Source organism: Lithobates pipiens, unplaced genomic scaffold, assembly GCF_037356315.1.
Source record: "Lithobates pipiens isolate NorthernLeopardFrog02 unplaced genomic scaffold, aLitPip1_a1.2 Scaffold_8, whole genome shotgun sequence".
In the NCBI taxonomy this organism is placed as follows: domain Eukaryota; kingdom Metazoa; phylum Chordata; class Amphibia; order Anura; family Ranidae; genus Lithobates; species Lithobates pipiens.
The window spans coordinates 583753257-583771730 of record NW_027507903.1 but is presented as its reverse complement, the minus strand read 5'-3'; positions in this window follow the sequence as shown (position 1 = coordinate 583771730).

Genomic DNA, 18474 nt, shown 5'->3' with positions numbered 1-18474 from the left:
TGGATAGGAAAATGGATAAAGTCCCAAAGATTATCCACGGAATGTTATGGATAGGGGCAAACCATTGGGCCAGCTGTGTAAGTCTGGCCACAAGGAAGTAGTGCCAAATGTTTGGAAGGTCAAGTCTGCCTTTAATTTTTGGTCTATGCTTGAGAGACTAGCTGCATCAAATTTTTTATTTGACCAAATGAATCTATTAATTTCTCTTTGAAGAGCTTCTATTCTGGGTTTGGGGATATTAATGGAGCAGGGGCTCAAAAATAATAGAGGAGTTTGGGAAGAATTATCATTTTAATAGCACAGATTTATCCAAGGCAAGAAATGTGGTAAGACGACCATAGTTAGTTTTGTATAGTAAGTTATGAGAGGATGTGATGTGGATGTGGAGGTATCTGAATAAATGGGCGCACCATATGAATTATTTTGCAATAAGGAGGTCATAATAGGAGAGAAGTTAATGGGTAAGGCCGAACATTTAGTTATGTTAATACCCAAACCAGAAAGATTGTCAAAAGTGTTACGTTCGGGTAGAAAGTTGGTTAAAGAGATGAGTGGGTTTGATAAAAATAGGAGAGCATCATCAGCGTATAAGCTCAGTTTAAATTCACTAGGACCTTTGGTATATCCTTTAATATTTATCATTTTTCTTATTGCGTGTGCAAGAGGCTCTATCGCTAACGTGAAAAAAAGTGGGGATAGAGGGCAACCATGTCTAGTACCTCTACTTAAGAGAAAGAATTCAGAGTTGTTACCTGGAAGTTTAATTCTTGTTTGGGGGGAGTGGTAGAGTGCATTGAAGCCATGTATACATTTATCTGAGATGCCAAATTTGGGGAGTAAATGATTGAGCTAAGACCAGTTCATACTGTCAAAGGCCTTGTGGATATCAAACTGTAGACAAACTGGGTGAAAGTGAAGATTAGCATCTTGAATGATGTTTGTGACCAACCTGATATTGTCTACTATCTGTCTGCCTGGGATGAAGCCAGTTTGGTCAGTCTAAGGTCTATCTGCCAACAATCTACCAAAAATGTTGTGATCATTATTGAGGACAGAAATGGGGTGACATTTTTGTGGGAGGGTGTGGTCTTTAAGTGGTTTTGGTAATAGAGATACATTAGCCAAGAGCATTTCATCAGGGAAGTGGTTACCTTGTAAAATATGATTGAATAATTAGGTTAGTTTGGGTACTAATAGGGATGCAAATTTTTGTAATAAGAAATAGATTGTCAAGTTCTCTGGTGAGGCATTTCATTTCAGTGAGTCTGGCTTTGTATTTGGCTGCTGCTATGCTGATTAAGTGACCTCTCAGTACTGCTTTGTGTGCTGACCAAAGTGAGGTGGGAAGTATATCTTCAGTCGTGTTGTTAATGAAGTATTCTTCAATGCGTGTAGTTATTTTTTGAAGGCTGGAGGGATCTGTTAGAGGAGAGTCATTTATGCGCCAAGTAAATGGGGTAGGGGCTAGACCAATATGAGAAGTATCAAATGAGACTATGTTGCGGTCAGACCACGGACATGAGTGAATGTGTGCCTTGGAGGAGTTGGCTAGTAATATTGGGGTACTAAATATATAGTCCAACTGGGCATAACAGTCACGTGGATGGGAGTATATGCTTTCACACCTGTGTTATGAGCTCTCCAAGAATCTATCAATCGAAGTTTGCTAAGAGAGCGATTATTTGATTTAGAAATGGCTTTTGATGAAGGAGCCACCCTGCTTCTGTCAAGAGCTGGGTGTGCAGCCAGGTTGAAATCACCTTCCAGTATTATGTGTGGGGAGCTGTAGCGGTAGAGGGTTTCAAAGAACCTTATAAAAAATTTGTATTGAGAGGCGTTTGGGGTGTATACTGATGCGATTGTTAGTGACTGACAGTGAGCGATTATTTATTGTTGCCTTCAAAATGATAAAGCAGCTGTTGGCGTCTTTATAGATATTTTGAAGATAATAAAGTTGCGAATAAAGATGGCTACACCTTGGGTTTTAGTAGAAAAGGTAGTATAATGGAACTGGCTGTAAGTTTTATCAAAGTACTGTGGGTGATTTTCAGATGAAAAGTGTGTTTCTTGTAGAAGAATTATGTATGCACCCAATCTTTTATAGTGCCAGAATGCTTTTTTTACGTTTGTGTGGGGAATTAAAACCCTGGACATGTGTGAAAAAATTCTAAGACCCAATTCTAAGGGGGAAATACAATCTAGGTTTAGTATATATACTGGGAGTTAAACCATGGATATAATAATCAGAACTTGATTGTTCAATAGGATGTAGGGTGAACTTACAGACAGTACCACCACAACAAGAATTGAGTACAATTTGTAGCATAAAAAATAGTATCAGTAAACTACACTGTACGAATGAACAGTAGTATCTCAATATCATAATAATCATCATGTGTAGAAATGATTGAGAAGATAATGGGAGTATTCTAATGAGCATTTTATATATAAACCATGTCATGAGGGCAAAAAACATAAAAAAAAAAAAATGGAAAACAAGGGGGTCAAGTGACTTCATGTGACTTAACCATGCAAAATGAACAAGGGGCCTGATGCGACATCCCAACACGTGAGGATGCAGCACCAGGCCGCAAGAATAAGTAGGGGGACAAGCCAGCGACGATGGATGTGCCAAACAAAAGCAGATATATCAAAATTTAAACGTGCATGGTTATAAAAGTTATCAGAACTCAGAACAGAGAACTAATGAATATTACATTTTTAGAAATTAGTAACAAGCACAGACCAACAAATGTTGAGAGCCTGAGTAAACTTCTTTAAAGGATGATCGTCATGAACTTCCAAGGAATTTGTGACGTTTATGGTATGTATATGTGTCACGTACCTTACAGCGGAGTCAGACTGTTGAGGGTGGCCTCTTGCACGGTTCCGGTCTCCACACCCCTGGAGGTGGTAACAGGGAGCGTGAAGACAGCGAAAGGGTGCAGGTGCCTGCAGGTAGAAGTTGAAGGCCTGGAGACGCTGGGTCCTCATGGAGGAAGAGGTGTAGGTTGATCACGGAGGAAGACAGCGGAAGCCCAGCAGGTGTAAAGGAAACAATGCACGTCTGGAACAAGCAAGGTCGGCAACTGGCTGGCAATGCGGTACAGGAACGAAAGGCAGGTGCGTAGTCAAGGACAAGCAAGGGTCTGGTAACGTGCTAGCAATGAGGTACAAAATTAGGAAGCAAGCCAAAGTCGTAAGTCCAAGCCTAGGTCAGTGATAGTCCAGGAGATAGTAACAAGGAGTATCCAAAGGAATAGGTATCAGGAACAAGGTCACAGGAACAAGGTCACAGGAACAATGTCACAGGAACAACGATCAGGTGTCTCTTTCTTTCATGCACATGATTACATCCCGAGGAGGTTTATCCGGTGTTGGTTTTGGGTGAAGCGCCCTGTGGATCCTGTTGCGGGTGAAGGCAGACGTTTATCAGGCAGAAGGTTATGGAAGAGTTTAGAGATAGTTGGTATGAGATCAGTAACAGACTCAGGGATACCACATACCCTTATATTGTTACGATGATTCCTGTTGTCTAAATCTTCCACCTGGTCTTGCATGAATGAGAAGCTATCTGCTAGCTTTTCATAATCTTTCCTGAGAGCATTGTGAGCCAGAAAACATTCATTGTGTTTGGCCTCAAGAATGTCAGTGCGGTCATCTATATTTGCAATCTCCTGGGATAAAGCATTTGTGGATTTATGCAGTTCCAGCTGTATTTTGTCTACCAGCTTTTCATACAGTATATTGCAGACAGGCTGGCATCCAAATCAGCTTTGGATAGTGGGGGATTGTCCTCACAGTCTCTCAGGGATGGAGTGTGTTCTGGCATGGAGCTGCTTGAGGGGCGAGGGAGCCGCCACCATTTTGGGTCATCTTAGCCTGTGATTTCCCAACGTTTAGCAGGTAGTTGGTTAGCGAGTACTGGGAGTGGCGATTGTGCCCCTTTTTGCTCATCAGCATGCACGAGGATGTCTCACAGGGGTGATCGGGAGGATCAGGAGGATTTGGTGAGAAATGGCCCTGGGAATTGGGCTTGGCAGTCCGGGTCCGGCAGAGCTGTGATCAGACATGTCCGTCCCACATCGTGCGACGGAGAAGAAGAAATGTCCTCTTAAAGTGGTAGTAAATGCATTTGCTTTACTTTTTTTGGTGTTGCCTTAGACAAAACTAAAAAAGGGGCACCCCCTCCCCCATCTAAATTTGTCCCACCCCAACCATTTTAAAATTGCGCATGCCTGTGCAACGGCGACAAAAGACATAAATTTAACTATCCATAGGTGACGCTTTAAAAACCTTTACAGGTTACTACTCTAGATTTACAGAGGAGATCTGGTGACAGAATTACTGCTCATGATCTGACATTTGCAGTGAAACCTCACATGTGTGGGGCGATTGTTGTTTGCATGCATGCGGGACCGACATGCGCATGTTTGCCTTTTCATGCAAGCATTGGAGGACGGGGGCACTGTAATTTTTTTTTTTTAACTATTAATTAATACTTTTTTTTATTTTTTTACACTGTTGCTTTAATTTTGAATTTTTTTAAATACATTTTTTTATCTGTCGCAAGGAATTTAAACATCCTTGTGAGAGCAATAGGTATGTGATAGGTACTCTTTATGGAAAGATCTGGGGTCCATAAGACCCCAAATCCCTCCTCTGCCCATAAAAAACACCAAGATCTGTGTTTTTGAATGCTTTTGACTTTTCAAAACTGGCACCGATGGTTTCCGAGTAAACTGGAAGTGATGTCATTGCTTCCAGTTTACTTTGCACCGTTTAGGAGATATTCACATTGGCAATAGCCAATGAGGTCACCCACGCATGGGCAGTGATGTTCTCAATTCCAGGACATACAGTATGCCATAGAATGCAGAAAGCCGTCACCATGGCTAGGGTTTCACGAACCCAGAAGGAAGACCAGGTGAAGATGGAAGTGCCGGGGGAGCCTTGACTGTGCTGCGCTGGAGGGCTCTGTTTGCAGGTAAGCCCATCATTTTGTGCTAGTATACTGTGCATATTAATACAATATGGCATAATGCTGCATGGGGCCCAATTTTTTTCTTTTTGTAGGGACGGTTTACTACCCTTTTAAGGTGACCATACATTACACAATCTGACTGTACCTTATATCTCCAGATTACCTGTCCTATAGGCCTACAGGCAGATAGAAGCCTCACCTCATATACTTTCAAGTCCCATCCCACCCCTCCTCTCTTTTTTTTCCCCACCCCCCACCTCTCCCCCCTCTCCTCAATATTTGGTTCCTATGTTTCTTCCCTTCTACCTCCTCCTCCATGTCTCTTATATTCCCACCATTCCTGTATATTTCTTTGTTTTTTTCTTTTAATCCAGCCAACTTTTCCACAAATTAGTTTTAAATCTTATCCTCCTCACTACACCATAAGTGTTCCATTTTGTGTGTATTTTCCACTTTTTTTGATCCAATCTCCTAATGTGGGACTCTCTGGTTCTTGCCAATGTCATGGTATCTGACTTTTTGCTGCATTTATTAAATGCGGTATCATGTTATTTTTATATTGCTTTATTGTGCCATGGAATAAGCATTGGTCTTCTGGTATTTCTATATTTGCAATCTCTTTTATTTGTTGCAGCACCTTCCCTCCAGTATTTCTTTTTTTTTGGACACTCCCACCATATATGGGCCATGGTTCCTACAATTTTACATCCTCACCAACAGTATGGTGGTTTCCCTATTTGTGTGCTTTATCTGGTGTTGGTGCTCTGCCCCCTTTTCAAATCCCTATTGGGTTTTCATAGTGATGGGCAGATGCAATATCCAACTGGGAGTTAGGAGGTAGGCAGGGGCAGGCCAGCCTTTTTTTGGCAAGATGCAATTTTCTTGGAGCACCCTAAGCTTTTGCAGCTGTTTAAAGGTTTGTGTAGGCATTTATGGGTACCGAATATAAATATATATTATATACACTTATAAGGACTTCAACATAACAAAAAAACAAAAAGTTTCACTTTAGACCAAACTGTGGCCCAAAGTCTGGATGTAGCCCTTTGCTTGCCCTTGGGGCACTTTCCTCAGATGGACACCAATAATGGGGCACTATTTCTTCCACTGACACCATCAAGGAGGCGCTATTCTTCCCACTGACACCATTAATGAAACTAACCCTCCCACTGACACCAATGATGGGGCGCTATTCACTCCACTGACATCAATGATTGTGCACTTTTCCTCCCACTATTCCTCCCACTGATACCAATGATGGGGCACTATTCCCTCCACTGACACCAATGATGGGGCACTATTCCCTCCACTGACACCAATGATTGTGCACAATTCCTCCCACTGACACCATCAATGGGGCACTATTCCTCCCTTTAAAATCACCAATGGAGGATTGTTTAGTCCCATTGGCCACAGCAAGGCCCCCTAAAGCCCAAAAGGATAAGAAACTGGTCCTTTGCTTAGCAAGTTTGGAGACCCCTACTTTAGAAAGAAAACATTTCAACTTCCCCTTCCCTAGCCCCTCACAATTCTATACAAACAAATAACATACATTTAAAGTAGATTCCTGATTTGCTCCAAGATGAAACAAGAATCACTGTAAATCAGGTATCTCAAACTGGTGGCCCTCCAGCTGTTGCAAAACTACAAGTTCCATCATGCCTCTGCCTGTGGGAGTTATGCTTGTAACTGTCAGCCTTGCAATGCCTCATGGGACTTGTAGTTTCACAACAGTCTAAACTGTTCTAAAGAATCCAAAGCAAAGCAGTGGGTGCTATTATATTCAGTAAAGATTGAAGGATGGAAGGAAGAAAGGATGGATGAATGTGTTGTGTTCATAGCTAGTGGGGTCTGAATGAGAAACTATCTTTCCTGACTCAATGGGAATGGTAGGTTCTATATGGAAGTTTTTTTTCTTTGATGGTCTTTAGCATGATGTTTTCAATTTTACAATTTATTCAAATATTTCCAAATATTTCCTTCATTTTAATTTAATCATATCTCCATGCTCTGAAAGATCAAATCAAAAAACAAACATGTTGACTTAAGGGACTATTTAACATATTTTCACCTAAGACTGTCCCCAACTTTTATTAACCACTTTCAGACTGGACCATTTGACTACTTTTTGCAATTCGGCACTGCGTCGATTCAACTGACAATTGCGCGGTCGTGCGACGTGGCTCCCAAACAAAATTGATGTCCTTTTTTTCCCACAAAGAGAGCTTTCTTTTGGTGGTATTTGATCACCCCTGCGGTTTTTATTTTTTGCGCTATAAACAAAAAAAGAGTGAAAATTTTGAAAAAAACACATTATTTTTTACTTTTTGCTATAATAAATATCCCCCAAAAATATATAAAAAAACATTTTTTCCCTCAGTTTAGGCCGATACGTATTCTTCTACATATTTTTGGTATAAAAAAAAAAACGCAATAAGTGATTATTGATTGGTTTGCGCAAAATTTATAGCGTTTACAAAATAAGGGATAGTTTTATGGCATTTTTTTAAATAATTTTTTTTACTAGTAATGGCGGCGATTAGCGACTTTTATTGTGACTGCGACATTATGGCGGACACATCGGACATTTTTGACACATTTTTGGGACCATTGTCATTTATACAGCAATCAGTGCTATACAAATGCACTGATTCCTGTGTAAATGACACTGGCAGTGAAGGGGTTAACCAGGGGGTGGCAATGTAGGGGTTAAGTGTGTCCTAGGGGCGTGTTACTAACTGTGGGGGGCTGGGCTCTGTCTTAGTGAACATTGATCTCTGCTCCAATCATAGGGAGCAGAGATCAGTGTCACTTGTTGCTAGGCAGAACGGGGAGATGCTGTTTACATCGGCATCTCCCCGTTCAGCCTCCCCGTGTGATGATCGCGGGTATCCCCAGGGCGATCGAGTCGGTGGGACCCACGACCGGACTAACGGGGGTCCCGACTGGCACACGCTCGCACCGCTGGTGGTGCGCACGCGATGGCAGGGCGGCAAATACAAATGGACATACCTGTACTCCAATTTGCCTGCCCGGGCCATTCTGCCGATGTACATCGTCATGCACTGGTCGGGAACTGGTTAAACATTTCACAACATTTTTAATTTCACTTTGAAAAGTGTGGGAATACTGGGTGTCAGAATGGAAAGCGGAGGAAGGAGTCGGTAAATCTGTTATTTACTGGCTCCTTTCTTTTCCGAATGCACAGAGTCTGTAATCATTGACTCTGTTCATTCATAACTGTCACTGAGCATCATAAACTGGGATTTACGATGCTTCAGTTTATGAATGGGGAGGAGCCACTAACTCCTGTCCCTTCATCTTCAGTGCAGCTGAAGCTGCAGAGAAAGGGACTGGGGATCTGTGTCCTCGGTCCCCTTCCCTGTTTCAAAAGGGAGATGTTAGGTGTCTGTTAACACCCCTGATATCTCACCAAAGCCACCCCCCAAAAAAAAGAAGAATTGTAATAAAGAAATATTGAAAAGGTTAAATTGTAAAAATAATAAAAAAAAAATAAAATAAAAAATACACTGAAGACCATCAGTAGGGGATTGGTCAGGGCTCCTCAGAATACCCCAGGCAACTCCACTCTCCTCCCCTCTTTCCAGAACCTTCTGGAAAGAAGAGGGAGGTCCCAGTGATGCTGCCTGTGAGTCACCAGCTGCTACCCCGAGCCACTCCCAGCCCAGACCAAATCAAAACAAACAGGCCTAACTGCCAGCCAGGCATGCCTACATTTACCTAACCTAAAAATATCCTACTCTAGCACCTACCTACCTAGAAAAATAAAGTAAAAAATATTGTTTTGTTTTTTTCAAAATTCTTGGCCATTTTTTGTTTATAGCGCAAAAAACATAAAAAACACAGAGGTGATCAAATACCACCAAAAAAAAGCTCTATTTGTGGGAAAAAAGGACATACATTTTATTTGGGTAATTGTCAGTTAAAGTAATGTGGTACCGTAATGCAAAAAAATTACCTGGTCATGAAGGGGGTAAATCTTTTGGAGGTGAAGTGGTTAACTAATCTTTTTTTCAATCAACCAGCTGCTTGAAAAACCTGATTCCCCCCATCCACATCAGATGTGGATGGGGGGAATCACTCCAACTGTGCTATTGTGTTCTGTTGGCTGGTAGACTTCCAGCCAACAGCACTGATTGTTTGGTAAAAACCAGAGAGCTGTTTGTACAAAAGTTGATCGGTAGAAGCAGCCTGCCCATAAATAGATTGACATTCATCTGTTCTTGATGATCCAGCTTGTAACTATGCATGTACAATACCTGTGGGATCCCTCTAAAAGCTTGAAATCATTGTAGTAGGCATTGCTACTCTGGTGATCTCCACTTGCTTCTAGGTCCTGGGCCGAGCGGCCATCCTGCCGTACTCTGAACACAGGAGGTCGGACACTTGGCACAGGCACCGTTCAGAGAATACAGAGAATATTTTCTCAATGACTGCAAAGCATTCTCTGATTGGACAAGGTGGAGGGTTAGGGAGGTGACACACCCTCTGTTGACAGCCACTCAGCACGGAACCTGGAAGATAGTGGATATCATTGGAGTAGTGGTGTCTAATACAGTGATTTTTAGTTTTTAGAGGGATCCTACAGGTATGACATACGAGGTGTGTCTAAAAAAGTTTGATAAGTTGTCCAATATCTCAACGGCAACATGGGCCAGGTGACTGCGCATGCATGGCTATCCAGAGACAGGTCCAGAAGTGGCACCTAGCGCAGAGTACACGTGATCGTCAGGGTAAACCCACTTCAGCCAGTCTAACATATTCAGTGTGAGAAGTAGGGTCACAGTGCAATGAAGCCACGAGTGAACATCAAGTTCTGCTACAAATTGGGGAAACCAGCAATGGAGATGCATGAATTGTTGGTGCAAACGCTTTCGCGATGAGAAGGAAGCCACTGAGGAGGAGCCAGGTTCGGGTCGGCCGTCGACAAGCTCAAAGTACACAACAAACTGAGACTGCACCATACACATACACATGGGACGTACCAATTCTGGCAGCAGCTAAATAGGTTCTTGGATCATGTTCATACACGTTCATTGCAGGCACAAAAAGCAATCTCACTCACATAGCTTATTCCCGCTCCTATTTATTTTATTTAGTTAATCAGCATCAATATCTTTGCGTCATGCTCCAAGGAAAGAGCATTCATCACCTTTCCCACCTATTTTATTGCCAGTGATAAGAATTACCTTCTGGTATTAGTGTTCCGAAAAATGTTTAGCGTTACCTAGCAATGCCCAAATAATACAGAACAATGCCCACACTACACAGATCAATGCCCATGCTACACAGATCAATGCCCACACTACACAAAGCAATGCCCACACTACACAGATCAATGCCCACACTACACAGATCAATGCCCACACTACACACAGCAATGCCCACACAATACAGAACAATGCCCACACTATACAGAGCAATGCCCACACAATACAGAACAGTGCCCACATAATACAGAGCAATGCTAGCACAATGCAGAGCAATTCCCACACAATACAGAGCAATACTACACAATACACAGTAATGCCCGCACAATACAGAGCGATGCCCACATCATACAGTGTAATGCCAGCAAAATACAGAGCAATGGCCGCACAATACAGCTGTACAGTGTGTTTCATTGTTTCATAGTTAGTAAGGTTGAATAAAGACAACAGTCCATCCAGTTCAACCTGAGTGAGTGCCTACAATTGTCCCTATCCCTGTACATTGCACACTCACATCAGTCCCTATCCTCAAGGAGCCCACAATCCAAGGTCCCCATTCATATACTAGGGCCAATTTTGGACAGGAGCCAATTAGCCTACCTGCATGTCTTTGGATTGTGGGAGGAAACCCACGCAGGCACAGGGAGAACATGCAAACTCCAGGCAGGTAGCGTCGTGGTTGGGATTTGAACCAACGACCCTTCTTACTGCTAGGTGAAAGTGCTAACCACTACACCCACTGTGTTCACCTTTTCATTTTTTTTTTCTGGGGAGGGGGATTGGTCTGTTTTAAATAGGGCTAATAGGATCGTCTCAGGTTTTATAAAGGGTTAACCACTTAAGGACCGCCGTATTGCCATTGTTCGTCATTACAATGGCACAGGCAGGCACAAGCACGTACATGTACGTGCCTGCCTTCCAGCGGGTGGGGGGTCCGATCGGACCCCCTCCCGCTGGATACGGCGGTCCGGTTCGCTGCAGGAGCAATCCGTGATGAGGGGATGGCCGTTGGTTTCTGGCCACCCCCTCTGGATTGCTCCTGGCCAATGACGAGCTTCCTCCCACTGTGTATTGTATACACAGGAAGGAGGAAGTGATGTCATTCTCCTCGGAGCAGTCTTTTTGACCGGACTACGAGGAGAAGACACAAAGTAAGTGAACCAAAACACTACACTGACACATAGGTAGCTAGTTATTTTTTTAGGTTTGCCGCCAGGTTTTTATAGTGATGGGTACCCCGATATACTACCCAATAATGGTTTTAACCCCCTGATTGCCCCTAGTTAACCCTTTCACCCCCTTTTGCCAGTGTCACTAAGCGATCATTTTTCTGATCGCTGCATTAGTGTCGCTATTGTCGCTAGGTAGCTAGTTATTTTTTTAGGTTCACCGCCAGGTTTTTATAGCGCTAGGTACCCCGATATACTACCCAATAATGGTTTTAACCCCCTGATTGCCCCTAGAGTTACCCCTTTCACCCCCTTTTGCCAGTGTCACTAAGCGATAATTTTTCTGATCGCTGGATTAGTGTCGCTATTGTCGCTAGGTAGCTAGTTATTTTTTAGGTTCACCCCCAGGTTTTTATAGCGCTAGGTACCCCGATATACTACCCAATAATGGTTTTAACCCCCTGATTGCCCCTAGTTAACCCTTTCACCCCCTTTTGCCAGTGTCACTAAGCGATCATTTTTCTGATCGCTGCATTAGTGTCGCTAGTGTCGCTAGGTAGTTAGTTATTTTTTTAGGTTCACCGCCAGGTTTTTATAGCGCTAGGTACCCCGATATACTACCCAATAATGGTTTTAACCCCCTGATTGCCCCTAGTTAACCCTTTCACCCCCTTTTGCCAGTGTCACTAAGCGATCATTTTTCTGATCGCTGCATTAGTGTCGCTATTGTCGCTAGGTAGCTAGTTATTTTTTTAGGTTCACCGCCAGGTTTTTATAGCGCTAGGTACCCCGATATACTACCCAATAATGGTTTTAACCCCCTGATTGCCCCTAGTTAACCCTTTCACCCCCTTTTGCCAGTGTTACTAAGCGATCATTTTTCTGATCGCTGCATTAGTGTCGCTAGTGTCGCTAGGTAGCTAGTTATTTTTTTAGGTTCACCGCCAGGTTTTTATAGCACTAGGTACCCCCATATACTACCCAATAATGGTTTTAACCCCCTGATTGCCCCTAGTTAACCCTTTCACCAGCGATCACAGTATAAGTGTCACTGGTGACGCTGGTTAGCCAGTTCGTTATTTAGGTTCCCCGTCAGGTTTTTATATAGCGCCAGGGACCCCCATATACTACCTAATAAAAATTTGAACCCCCTGATTGCCCCTAGTTAACCCTTTCACCAGTGATCACCGTATAAGTGTTACGGGTGGCTCTGGTTAGTTTGCTTTTTATAGCATCAGGGCACCCACCATTTATTACCCAATAAAGGTTTAACCCCCTGATCACCCGGCGGGTGATATCAATTAGGTTTTAGGGTTAGGGTCTGCGTCGCCCCAGGCAGCGCTAGGTTAGTGCCAGTACCACTAACACCCACGCGCAAAGCATACACCTCCCGTAGTGGTATAGAATCTGAACAGATCAATATCTGATCTAATCAGATCTATACTAGCGTCCCCAGCAGTTTAGGGTTCCAAAAAAACACATTGTTAGCGGGATCAGCCCAGATACCTGCTGGCACCTGCCTTTTGCCCCTCTGCCCAGCCCACCCAAGTGCAGTATCGATCGATCACTGTCACTTACAAAACACTAAACACATAACTGCAGCGATCGCAGAGTCAGGCCTGATCCCTGCGATCGCTAAGTTTTTTTTGGTAGCATTTTATATTTAAATCCGGAAGGCAGTGCTTGGTTTTCGGGGTCCCGTACGTGGCTAGGCTCCCAAAAAGTCCCCCACATGTGGTATCCCCGTACTCCGGAGAAGCAGCAGAATTTATTTTGGGGTCTAATTTGACGTATGCCCATAGCATGTGTGAGCAATATATCATTTAGTGACAACTTTGTGCAAAAAAAAAAAAAAATTTTAAATTCCTGTAACTTGTGGCAAAATATAAAATATTTCATGGACTCAACATGCCTCTCAGTAAATAGCTTGGGGTGTCTACTTTCCAAAATGGGGTCATTTGGGGGGGGTTTGTGCTATTTTGGCATTTTATGGCCTTCGAAACTGTGATAGGTAGTGAGGAGTGAAATCAAAAATTTGCACCCTTAGAAACCCTGAAGGCAGTGATTGGTTTCGGGGGGGCCGTACGCAGCTAGACTCCCAAAAAGTCCCACATATGTGGTATCCTCGTACTCAGGAGAAGCAGCAGAATATATTTTGGGGTGCAATTCCACATATAACTATGGCATGTGTGAGCAATATATCATTTAGTGACAACTTTTTGTAAACTTTTTTTTTTTTGTGTCATTATTCAATCACTTGGGACAAAAAAAAAATATTCAATGGGCTCAACATGCCTCTCCACAACTTCCTTGAGGTGTCTTCTTTCCAAAATGGGGTCATTTGGGGGGGTTTTGTGTTATTTTGGCATTTTATGGCCTTCGAAATTGTGATAGGTTGTGAGGAGTGAAATCAAAAATTTGCACCCTTAGAAATCATGAAGGCAGTGATTGGTTTTCGGGGTGCCGTACGCGGCTAGACTCCCAAAAAGTCCCACATATGTGGTATCCCCGTACTCAGGAGAAGCAGCAGAATATATTTTGGGGTGCAATTCCACATATAACTATGGCATGTGTGAGCAATATATCATTTAGTGACAACTTTTTGTAAACTTTATTTTATTTTTTTTGTGTCATTATTCAATCACTTGGGACAAAAAGAAAATATTCAATGGGCTCAACATGCCTCTCCACAACTTCCTTGGGGTGTCTTCTTTCCAAAATGGGGTCATTTGGGGGGTTTTGTGTTATTTTGGCATTTTATGGCCTTCGAAACTGTGATAGGTTGTGAGGAGTGAAATCAAAAATTTGCACCCTTAGAAATCCTGAAGGCAGTGATTGGTTTTCGGGGTGCCGTACGCGGCTAGACTCCCAAAAAGTCCCACATATGTGGTATCCCCGTACTCAGGAGAAGCAGCAGAATATATTTTGGGGTGCAATTCCACATATAACTATGGCATGTGTGAGCAATATATCATTTAGTGACAACTTTTTGTAAACTTTTTTTTTTTTTTTGTGTCATTATTCAATCACTTGGGACAAAAAGAAAATATTCAATGGGCTCAACATGCCTCTCCACAACTTCCTTGGGGTGTCTTCTTTCCAAAATGGGGTCATTTGGGGGGGTTTTGTGTTATTTTGGCATTTTATGGCCTTCGAAACTGTGATAGGTAGTGAGGAGTGAAATCAAAAATTTGCACCCTTAGAAATCCTGAAGGCAGTGATTGGTTTTCGGGGTGCCGTACGCGGCTAGACTCCCAAAAAGTCCCACATATGTGGTATCCCCGTACTCAGGAGAAGCAGCAGAATATATTTTGGGGCGCAATTCCACATATAACTATGGCATGTGTGAGCAATATATCATTTAGTGACAACTTTTTGTAAACTTTTTTTTATTTTATTTTTGTGTCATTATTCAATCACTTGGGACAAAAAAAAAAATATTCAATGGGCTTAATGTGCCTCTCCACAACTTCCTTGGGGTGTCTACTTTCCAAAATGGGGTCATTTGGGGGGGGGGGTTTGTACTGCCCTGCCATTTTAGCACCTCAAGAAATGAGATAGACAGTCGTAAATTAAAAGCTGTGTAAATTCCAGAAAATGTACTCTAGTTTGTAGACGCTATAACTTTTGCGCAAACCAATAAATATACGCTTATTGACATTTTTTTTTACTAAAGACATGTGGCTGAATACATTTTGCCCTAAATGTATGACTAAAATTGAGTTTATTCAATTTTTCTTATAACAAAAAGTAGAAAATATCATTTTTTCTCAAAATTTTCGGTCTTTTTCCATTTATATCGCAAAAAATAAAAATCGCAGAGGCAATCAAATACCATCAAAAGAAAGCTCTATTTGTGGGAAGAAAAGGACGCAAATTTTGTTTGGGTGCAATATTGCATGACCGCGCAATTACCAGTTAAAGCAGCGCAGTGCAAAATTGTAAAAAGACCTCTGGTCCTTAGGGTGTTTATTGGTCCGGGGCTGAAGTGGTTAATGGGAAAAGCATAAAAAAAAAAAAAATTTGCAAATTTGCTTGAGCTCACTGTCATTGGATGTGGATGAGACAAACATGAAAACAATACATTGTAACAACAGTGTTACAATGCATTTATGAAGGTAGCTTGCAAACATCTGCATTTAGAAAACCATAGACACAGAGCAGCCCCAGTCCAAAGCCATGCCTTGATGATTCTGAGCGTCGAAACCTTATACAAGGAGCAAGAAAATTTTTAGAGGTCTTTAGCTGTTTAATGTTCTTTTCTGCGGATGGGTACAATAGCCTAATTAGTTCTCAGATCACAGCATACACTTTCATTTTACAAGAGTGGCATTGTAATAACAATTGTTATATCAGACAATAATCCAATATAAGTTTACTTGAAAAATCTCCTTTCATGTTGTGAGTTCTGCCTGCCTGCTGGTCATCTCTTTCCATAACTTCCTGGATTACCAGCATGCTTTGCAGCTTCTCCTCAATGTCTAAGGACTACATATCCCATGGTACCTCGCTGCCTGCAAGCAGCGATTCCTGTTCTGACTTTCTGAAACTCCTCCTCCCAGCTCCTCTGTAGATCAGAAGGCAGGTGTTTCATCAGATTAGGTGACCCATCAGAATGTGTAATGGAAGTGACGTTTCATTGCCGCCATCTTGCTACACCCTGCATTCCTCTACAGTAAGGATACACTGAGAAGGGGGAAAGCGGACATCTTGTTATACCCACCGGAGCTTGGCATTTTACACTTATTTTTACACACAGTAAAGTGAGTTTATATAGTGAAATACAGTACTTAGAACTCTGTCTGAATGTTTAGATCAGGGATATGCAATTAGCGGACCTCCAGCTGTTGTAAAACTACAACTCCCATCATGCCTCTGCATCCGGGTTTCATCTTTGTGGCTGTCAGTCTTGCTATGCCTCATGGGACTTGTAGTTCTGCAACAGCTGGAGGTCCGCTAATTGCATATCCCTGGTTTAGATGTTTAAACAAGGCATTTCCCCGTTATGCCTATTGACACAACAGAGATCACTGCTCCCTGTCATCAAGAAGTGCTCTGGTCAGGAAGGGGGTAAATCCTTCCGGGGCTGAAGTGATTATGCCTCTCTGTGTCATTCTGTGCATCCATGCACTCATAGGCTTTTAGCAGCTCTAAGTGGCCTAGGCTTTTTAACCACTTAAGCCCCGGACCAATTTGCAGCCAAAGGACCAGGCCCCTTTTTGCGATTCGGCACTGCGTCGCTTTAACTGACAATTATGCGGTCAGGTGACATGGCTCCCAAACAAAATTGGTGTCCTTTTTTTCCCACAAATAGAGCTTTCTTTTGGTGGTATTTGATCACCTCTGCGGTTTTTCTTTTTTGTGCTATAAACAAAAATAGAGCGACAATTTCGAAAAAAATGCAATATTTTTTACTTTTTGCTATAATAAATATCCCCCAAAAATATATAAAAGGCCGATATGTATTCTTCTACATATTTTTGGTTGAAAAAAAGTTATAGCGTTTACAAAATAGGGGATGGTTTTATAGCATTTTTATTAATATTTTTTTTTTACTAGTAATGGCGGTGATCAGCGATTTTTATTGGGACTGCTACATTATGGCGGACACATCAGACATTTTTGACACATTTTTGGGACCATTGTCATTTATACAGCAATCAGTGCGGGAGAGGTTTGTTTACACATACCTCTCCTTGTTCTTCAGCTCTGTGACTCGATCGCCAGTTCCCACGGCCACGGTCACGGGGTTTAGGTCTGGGTCGCGTGCGCGCCACGGCCAGCGCGCGCACGACCCACGGTTGGGCACTTAAAGAGCAACGTACCTGTACGTTGATGTGCCCAGCCGTGCCATTCTGCCGACGTAAATGTGCAGGAGGTGGTCCTTAATAGGGATGGCCGAACTGTTCGCCCATCAGTCGGTTCGCGGCGAATTGTGCGTGTTCGCGATTCGCCAAACCGATGAACTATTGCTGCTGTTCGCCCGGTGGACATATGTGTTTAAGAACTTTGGCCCATGATGACACATCCATCATGGGGTACAGGACAGCCAATTGAGACATTTCAGCACATGGACAATTGGACATACCCCCTACCTTATAAATAGACCTGATCTGGCGGCCATTTTACATTCTGTCTTATGTCAGTGTAGGGACAGGACGCTGTGTGCAGCAGGGAGAGACTGTAGTGACACAAATCACTAGATATTAGGTCCAAAAAAGTCCTTTTAAGGACTGGTATAGGTGTGGTACAGTATATAGGGTTCAGTGCACTGCTATGCTGGTGATTGCAGCTGTCTTTTGTTAGTGTAGGGACAGGACGCTGTGTGGAGCAGGGACAGTCAGTTTTATCACTAGCTAGCTATTACTACTAAGTCCACAAAGGCCCTTTTAAGGACTGGTATAGGTGTACAGTATATAGGGTGCTGGTGCACTGCTGCTGACTGCTGCCCTATTCTGCAGCAGTCTTTTATCAGTGTAGGGACTGAGGGACTGTCTGCAAATCACTAGCTACTAGGTCCACAAAGGTCCTTTTAAGGACTGGTATAGGTGTACAATATATAGGGTGCTGGTGCACCGCTGCTGACTACTGCCATATTCTGCAGCAGTCTTTTATCAGTGTAGGGACTGAGGGACTGTCTGCAAATCACTAGCTACTAGGTCCACAAAGGTCCTTTTAAGGACTGGTATAGGTGTACAATATATAGGATGCTGGTGCACTGCTGTGCTGCAGATTACTGCTTGTTTCTGCAGCTGTCTTTTATCAGTGTAGGGATTGAGGGACTGTCTGTAAATCACTAGCTGCTAGGTCCACAAAGGTCCTTTTAAGGACTGGTATAGGTGTACAATATATAGGGTGCTGGTGCACTGCTGCTGACTGCTGCCCTATTCTGCAGCTGTCTTTTATCAGTGTAGGGACTGAGGGACTATCTGCAAATCACTAGCTACTAGGTTCACAAAGGTCCTTTTAAGGACTGGTATAGGTGTACTATTTGGTGTGCAGTATATAGGTGTGTAATACACGTATAAAATACTTACACATATAGAAAGCATAGTATAGTGCATTTCCACTCTGCAGCATTGTGACTGCT